This window comes from Tupaia chinensis, unplaced genomic scaffold (genome assembly GCF_000334495.1).
Source record: "Tupaia chinensis unplaced genomic scaffold, TupChi_1.0 Scaffold000085_1, whole genome shotgun sequence".
In the NCBI taxonomy this organism is placed as follows: domain Eukaryota; kingdom Metazoa; phylum Chordata; class Mammalia; order Scandentia; family Tupaiidae; genus Tupaia; species Tupaia belangeri.
The window spans coordinates 1,188,474-1,197,213 of record NW_006159547.1 but is presented as its reverse complement, the minus strand read 5'-3'; the positions used below and the strand labels follow the sequence as shown (position 1 = coordinate 1,197,213).

General features: G+C 35.1%; 1 pseudogene; it reads right to left on the bottom strand.

Annotated features, from left to right (window-relative positions):
* Positions 1-5,203: 5,203 nt before the first annotated feature.
* LOC102485822 (putative ATP-dependent RNA helicase DDX52) lies at positions 5,204-8,368 on the bottom strand (annotated as a pseudogene).
* Positions 8,369-8,740: the final 372 nt, after the last annotated feature.

Genomic DNA, 8,740 nt, shown 5'->3' with positions numbered 1-8,740 from the left:
CACATCAGAAGAGAGATGAATTGCATGAGACTGAACTGGTGAAATAGAATTCTCTAACTTTGGACTAGATTTTGGCTCCGTCCATATTTTCTTTTTAAATTTTTAGTATCTTTCTACAGTTTGGACAGAATCCTAACCTATTTCTTGGCTTTAAGTCTTAAGCAAACTTTTCTTTAATTTTTTTTATTTAACTTTATTATTTTCCAGTTTAACGAGAGAGAGAGAGAGAGAAAGAGAGAGAGAAAGGGAGAAAGCAAGCCACCAGGTCCAGGACTTGAACCATGGTCAGCCATGTGGGAGTCCAACGCCTTTAACCACCATGCCACCTGCTGGTCCCAAGCAAACTTTTCTTAACAGTTTTTGATTTTGATTCATTAAAGCTAAAATGGCTTTTCTTGAAATTAAAAAAAATAATAATAATAGCAAACTAGATACAGTGCAGAAGGGTGAACAATGAATGAATCAAGGGAGAAAAAAGCAAAATGAAAATGGAAAATTGTCTGCTGATAATAATGTGTATGCTAATATCTTTGACTGGACCAATATGCAGTTTATTTAAGCGTGCAAAACTCATTTTGTGTGCTGTAAAGATATACAGTGATTAAATGTAAAAAAAAGAAAAATAAATAAATTAATTTAAAAATGTAAGAGAAAAAAGATAAGTGCTTATATTTGTTTATAACTATTGCTATAATATAAGTAAGACTACAATAGACATGAAGTGTGCATAAGCCAATGCAGTGTATTAGACTCAAAGAATTATTACGATTTGAATGTTTTAACACGTTGTTTCTCTACTACCTCTATTTAATGATGGTAGTCTTGCTAGGTTCTCAATGTCCCAAAATAAATCCGTCCATCACTACTCCATACTTCCCAGAAGTAGAGCATGGAAGATTCTATTGCTGTTACACTACTGGTATTGGCAGTATAAAATTTTACTTTCACTTTTTAATCTTCCCTAAAACACACATATGTATACCAAACTATGCACATTAACAGTAATTATCTCAAATTTGGAGGAGACGAACTTGACTATTTACTGTCTAATACAGTCTAGGTTCTGTGTTGTGAAATTTGCCTATCTTATTTCATTTAATTTTTTAAACATCCCTGTGAGGTATATTTATTACAGGTTACAAAAATGAACAAGGAGTGAATTGTCCAGAGAGTTTTCACAAGTAAGAAGTGGAACCACTATTATGCATGATTTTTTGGTTTCTTTATCATATAAATATAGTAGTGAGCACATAGAGGTCTTCAATTTGTAAAAGAAGTTTAAAACAATTATTAAATCAAGAATCCATATTAATAGTGAAGCAAGAAAAATAGGAAGGTTCTGGAAAATAAGGATATGGCACAGTGAACATACATGCACTTTTTTTTTTTACATTTCTCACATTGACAAGTGTGGTCAATGGCACCTCTTCTTGAATCTGAGTGGGTTCTGTGACTGCTTTGGCTAATAGAATGGGATAAGAGTTAAACCTCACCAGTTTCTAGACTGAGGATTTAATAATCTACTAGGTTTAGGTTTTACTTCTTGTCCCCAAAGGGCTCTCTTTAGGAGAAGTTTGACACTGCACATCCAAAGTCTCACTACCTTGGTGACTCCATCTGTGAGGAAATCTAAAACAGCCATGTGAAGACAACATACAAAAATAGAGTAATACTGGTTTGCTAGTAGTTGTGCTGCTGTCCAAGTCCAGATATCAGTTATGAATGCAAAGAAATCATCATGAACATTCTAGATGCAGAAGATTCTGCATGAAAAATAACCAGAGTACGAGACATATGGTTCTCAGCCATATCCTGACATTTGAACTGCCCTAGCTAAAGTGCCATTATGACAGAGTCAGCTCATCTATACAGATCCCCACTCAAATTCTTTTAAAAAATTTTTTGTATTTATTTCCTAAATTTACATTTAATCACTGTGCATCTTTACAGTGTACAACATGATTATTCCCAGCATGAATAGAGTGGTATCGGTCAAGTCCAAGACATTACCATACATGTTATCATCAGCAGATAACTTTTCATTTTGCATCTATTAAATAATCCCCTCCCTTGTACCCCCTATTACTCAACCTCTAGAAACCTCCAATAGTATCTCTAGTATCCCATTGCCCTCCTTGCTATCATACCTTCCAATCTGTCAATTACTGCCACAGAGTGCAGACATTTAGTATATGTTAAGTGGAGATATATAATATCTGTATTTCATAGTGTGGCTTGCTTCACTTAGCATAAAATCTTCCATATTCATCCACTTTATATCAAATGTCCAGGTCTCACAGTTTTTTATGGCTGAATAGTATTTCATGAAGTGCATGTTCCATATTTTACAATTCATTAATCTGCTTTAAGACATTTGGGTTTATTTCATGTCCTAGGAATTGTAAATAATGTTGAAATAAATGTGGGTTGTGCAAGTGTTTTCTTGACTGAGGGTTTTCCTATCCTCTGGAAGATACCTAAGTGCAGAATTACTGGGTCGTATGGTAGTTCTATTTGTTGGTTTCTGAGGAATCTCCAGATCATTCTCCACAATGGTTGTACTAATTTACATTCCCACCAACAGTGTAAGAGGGTTCCCTTTTCACTGTAACTTCCCCAGCACTCATCATTCTTTATTTTTAAAATCTTAGCCATTCTGACCAGGGTTAGGTGGTATCTCATTATGTTTTTGATGTGCATTTCCCTTATGATGAGAGATGTCCTGCTCAAATTCTTGACTCACAGAATTATAAGCAGAATAAAATGAGTGCTGCTTCATGTAACTAATTTTGGATATTGGTATGGTTTGAATGTGTTTTTCAAACATTCATGTGATGAAATTTGGTTAGGGTGGAATTAAGAAGGTGAAAACTTGATCCGACTATGAATTAAGAGAATGGAGACTTTGGGAAGTGATCTGGATTAAGGTCACAGATACAGACTCAAACACAGACACATATTTTCTCTTGCTCTGTCATGTCATGTGGTGCTTTGTGCCACTTTGGGACTCTGCAGTGACCCACTAGCAAGAAAGCTCTAACCAGATACATTACTGGACCCTGGTCTTCCAAACCATGGGCTTGATAAACTATTATTCTTATAAATCAACCAGTTTCAAGATTGAGAAACAAAGAATGGACTAGGACAGATGTTTTATTATATAGTTATAAATAATAAAAATATAGGGTTTTAAAGAATAGGCTAGTATAAGACTGATTGTGTGCCTCTCTATCCTCACCTTGTGGAAACCAACATAAGTATATGTAACTCTACTTAGGGAAGAGCTGACTCTGAGGAATTATGATATACATTTTTTAAACTTGTAGCTGGCCATTATCCACATTTATCTGAATCATGCAAGATTGTATTAACTTTTTAGATGAGAATTTCTAACAATATAATTCGACAGGAACCCCTTTTTTCAAACATTATTTCTTCAGTATCATGGTTTGTCTGTCTGACTCAGAGCAACAACTGAAATTTCTGTTGCCCATCATTCTAGTGTTTCAGGGTAAAGAGGTTCATTGTGGAGGCTTAAAAAAACATAAGAATGGAAAGTCTCTCCATGGCCTTGGGGGACAATGTGGAATAAATGACTTGGAATCAAACCGACAGGAATTACATCCCAATGGATGCCATTTGGACAAATTTTTTACGTTAGTCTTTTTATCTGTATAGAAAATCACCAAGGTATTGTTACAATTAAATACGATGGCCTATGGAGAGGGCTCACTGCATATACTAGCTGCTTAATTGCCCTTATCATTTCAAGCTAAAAGAAAGATGCATCCAGAGTGGGCATAGCTCTATCCTCTTAAGTGAAGGAATCAATGAAGTCTTTATAATGTATAGGAATTCTTTTATTTAACTTCTATTTATTTCTTTTTTCCAATTATTATTATTTATACATTCCATCGCTAGACATCATTTAGATTGAAAAGAGACTTTACCCGACATGATAGACACTTTAGTCCAGCCCAGTGCAGGAGAATTTATAATGCCATGTAGATTGGCCCAATAAACTGCCGAGACAATATATGACCTGATGTGCAACAGTTTTCAGTAGTGAGCAGGAACTCAATGTAGACATGAGAATCTTTTGTGTTTATGTAACTATTAGTGTGTGCAGAAGGATCTTAGCAAGAGACATGATTCTTCCTCTTCTCTTTCATAAATAAGATTAATTGCATATATTTTTACTTAGACTAAGCTATGCAATCTTGTCCCACATCTTTATTGTTTTAAGTTTTCTTTTGTTCTTTTTTTAAGGAATTCTTTAATTTTATTTATAATTACTAATATTCTTAAATTTGCTACAGTGCATATGTGCTCACCTGAAGGAGACACAGAGAGAAATTGAGAAAGCAAACTATCAGGTCCAGGACTCAAACTGCAGTTGGCCATGTGGGAGTCCAGTACCTTAAACACCATGCCACCTGCTGGTCCCCAAAATGATATATTTTTAAAAGACAGATTTATATGAGTTGTAAGTAAATTTTGCATTTGGATTTTTCTATTATTTGTTATTAAAGTAATGATTTATTTACACTTATTTATTTACTTATTTTTATCTTACCAATGAGCCAGAAGGATACTTTAATATACCAAATAATTTAAAATCCTAGGAAACTTGAATAACCAGCCACAGAAGCAGCATCTCTTTGTTGTGGCTCACATCATGAAAGACCATCAACAAATGAAGAAATATTCAACAATTCAACAGAGCAGTAGGTTTCTTCTTGGTAGATAGCCTATGCTGCTTCCTCTCCATTAAAAAAAAATATGTGGGGTAGGTGGGTAAAGAGTTCCTTTGAATTCTATCTCAAGACTTATTTAGAAATTCTGTTCCAGATGACTTTCCATAGCATACATCACATCATTTTACTTGAAGGAAAAAAAAAATCCTTAAGAGGTCACCATATTTGCTATTTTTAGTATAATCTTTTGTCCTTCTCTAAGAAGTATCTAACTCAATTCAAAGTACAGAAATATCTGTTATTTCCACTAAAAAATCATTTAAAAGTCACTGATAAATTGAAATTTGACAAGACTCATTGATATTTTAGAATCACTTTCACCAATCCAGCTGCTTGGAGTTGATGTCCAATATTTGGTACAGGTGACTTGACTTGAAGTAGTCCATAAAAACATTGATTCTGGGATCATAAAATTCACATTTCTGGGATAGTCATAAAGTCTGTTTTTAACTTGCATCATCAAAAGCTACTTTCTTCTTACCCTGACAAGTAAATTTTTTTCCATTTATCTTTCTCTTTTTCTAAGAAATATTTTGGAGTTGTACTATTGCTCTCTCTCTCCAATGCTTTCTTAATCATTGTTTTGTTTTCTTTGCTTAGTAATTTTTGGAAGCCATTGATATGTTGTGGTACAAGACAACTGGCCTGCTGTATAACCTTGGCAACACTTTTTAATAATGGTTTATCATCTACAGTGAACAATGCAGCAGCTTTCCTCTTACGTCCTGCTCTCCCAGTTTGACCTATCCTGTGGATATATCCCACTGAGCTGGTTGGAAAGTCACAACTGATCACCAGGTTCATACCTTTAAAATTGATCCCTCTTGCCAGCAAGGCTATACAAATAAGAACCCAGATTTTTTCTGTTCTGTAGCTGTTGACTGTGTATCGCTTTGTTTCTGTGCTGTCTGTGCATGAATAACATCCACATTAATACCTTCATATATGAGCTCATGTAAAAGCTCTTTAGCTCTCTCAATGGACTGAACAATAACAAGCATAGGAAGATCAAAACTCTTTTTAACAAGTTGTCTCATTTCCAGTTTCAAATCCAACAAAGGGAAGCTCTTCTACAGTTTCTATTGCAGAATTCCTTGCTCCAGTAGATAGAGTAATGACAATGTCCAGGTTGAGCTTGCACCATCGTTCAACATCATATGCAAAAGTTGCACTGAATATAGTTCTTCTGACCTTGTGGGATGTGCAGGCCAGGAAAATGGAAGCCAGCTGCTCTCTGAAGCCAGTTTTGGCATCTTCAAACAGACTGTCTGATTCATCTACCACAAGTCACTTATTAGGTCCATTCCTGGTGGATTTTGCTTTAATAAATAGACTAGTAAATTTGGAGTCATCATAAGAATATCAAACTTCTTAGATGATTTAGGTCCAAATTTCTTGGGGGGCCATGGCTGCTTTGTGAATCATGTGTATCCTGAATCCTATTCCTCCAGAGATTTTTCTCAACTCCCAGTGAATCTGGCTAATAAGTTCTCTTGTTGGTGATATAATCAGGGCTCTGAAACCTTTATTTGTGGGTTGTTTCAGCTGAATTAAAATAGGAATGCTAAATGCCAAACTTTTTCCAGATCCTAGGAGCAGAAGACAAAAGTTCCAATCAGGTAGCATAACTGGAATGGTCTGTATTTGGATGGATGTAGGCTTCTGGAAACCTGCATCTAGAATGTTCTGAAGCAGTCAATAACTGATTTTATATTTTATATTCCTGATTAAGTTGTTGAAATGTAGCAGTTGGGTCAGGAAGATCAGTTCGTTGGGCATGAATTTTGTGTTTATTCTCTACTACTACTGCTATTGACTACCTCATCCTCAATTTGATATCTCCATAGCTATTTTTGATTTTTTTTGGTATCTACTGCTATTGTCTATTATAACTTCACATTGTTTACATCTTCTATCCTATCTCTTGTGCTTTTCTAGACAACCTTTCTCCTTCAATGGCAATTGTCAAGTGTTTTACTCTTTTTAATGAGCATCAACATGCCTGGCTTATCTTGTCATTGTAGAGGTCACCCTGCAAAGTTGGGGCAGAGACCTCAGCAAAGGACAGTCAATCCTTGCATCTGGGTTAGGAACTGTGGCTTGGAGAGGTGGCTTATGGCAGTTTCTCTTAAAAAGACCTAAACTTATAATAGGCATCATAATTGGCAAATTGAACACAGTTTGAAATCATTAGAGACATTCTTTTCTACTTATTACGAAGGACTATAATTAACTTCTCATTAGTATGATTCTCGTAGCCACCATATATACTAAGAAAGCTATCTTTACCTTCTCATTACAAGGTTGGGTTTTTCCTGGGTACATTCATAGGATTTATCCAGCAGTTTCAAAATTTCCCGGGTTTCTCCTCCTTTAGATTATAAATTAATTAAAGACAGAGATTAAGTTGTAGTAGTTATTAAATCTCCAATGTATATACTTTTCACAAGTCTCAACTCATTATCTGCCACAAGCATAAGAAACAATATTAAATGTTACCAGTAGGGCCCATATACTTTTCTATCTGTACTGAGTGACTCTAATATAAATGACTAATTCTCTAATAATTAATTAAAGGTAATTGATATTATACAACCCTATCCTATATACTTAGTATGTACACAACCGTTATCCCATTCTAGTAAAATGTGAAACTTTTTAATATTGGCTTGTTCTGTCATTTCTTCTAACCAAATACTTGACAGAAAAAGAAATTTCTTCAAGTTGGCATGTTTTCTTCAGTTCAAAAATGTTTCCTGTGACATTTTAGGTCAATTTTATTTTTACCAGTGGAAAAAATTGTCTTTTTCACTGAACCAGTTTCATTGCCATGGAAGATTAAGTGGGGGTGTCAAGGATAAGAAAACATGTCAGACATTTTGTACTCTTTCTGTCAATGGGTCATTCATTTATTCAGTCATTCACAAGGTTAGTTCATTCTTTTAGAAACAGTAGAGTCCTAATTTACATTTTTTATATATTTAAATGAACTAATTACTGAAAGAACAGCCACAGAGTATGAAACTCAACCCAGTGTAATAGCAAATGTGAAGGCAAAATATGACAGCTCTCCTTTCTTTAAAACTGTCTAGGATTCTTGATACGAGTACCCAGGATGCACTGGAACTCTATGTGAGAAACAGAAGTTTCTGCTCTTGCCAAAGACAGTTATTTGTTGTTCTGCTTTCCTCAGGAACTGCCATTTGTAGGAATTCTTTGCTGTGGCTGAAATCATCAACCTGATTAGAATATTCATAAAAGGAAACTCTGCTATTGAAAGTGCAGACAATAAAGAAAGAAAATCTACCAGAAAACATAAATAACACTTTTATTTCTGTCTAAATTCTGAAGAATAATATGTTTCTCTGTTGGAGCTATTGGAAAATAGTATCTTACTGACATTACACTAAGTGTTCTTGTCATACTGATAACCATGTTGTAAACGCAAGACAGCCTGTTTCCCTCACAGGGAGGAACTTAAATTCTAATTACTTCACAGAGGCATAGTCTGGCTCTGAGGCCACTGAGCGGGGCTTCTTCATAGCAGGGAGATTTAGGTAGCTAGCACATTGAAGAAACGCTGGACTTTGACCACCTTCTTTCAGAGTCATTTTCTTATTTTCACACTCTGTTAGTATCTTTATATTATAATAATAATGCTCCTCTCTTAGTATGTCATGTTTTTCTCACCAAATCCTCTGGGCCTATGACTTTTATAAGGATAATTCCATACCTAGTAGTTAAGGGAGCCAGATCCCACATGGAAAATTGCCATTAAAATCCCAGCACTGTCAGCCTAGAAAAACAGGTGGAGCACATTTGAGTGCCTGCTTCAAAACCCAACGTAATGGAGAAATAGAAGAGAAGGGATTGCAATGTGGTCACAACCCATTGTGGGGTGCTTTCTCCTTCTTTATCTCTGTCTCTCTGGTGAGCACATATGCCGTCTGAAATTAAAAAAGAAAGTTAATTTAAAAAGAAAA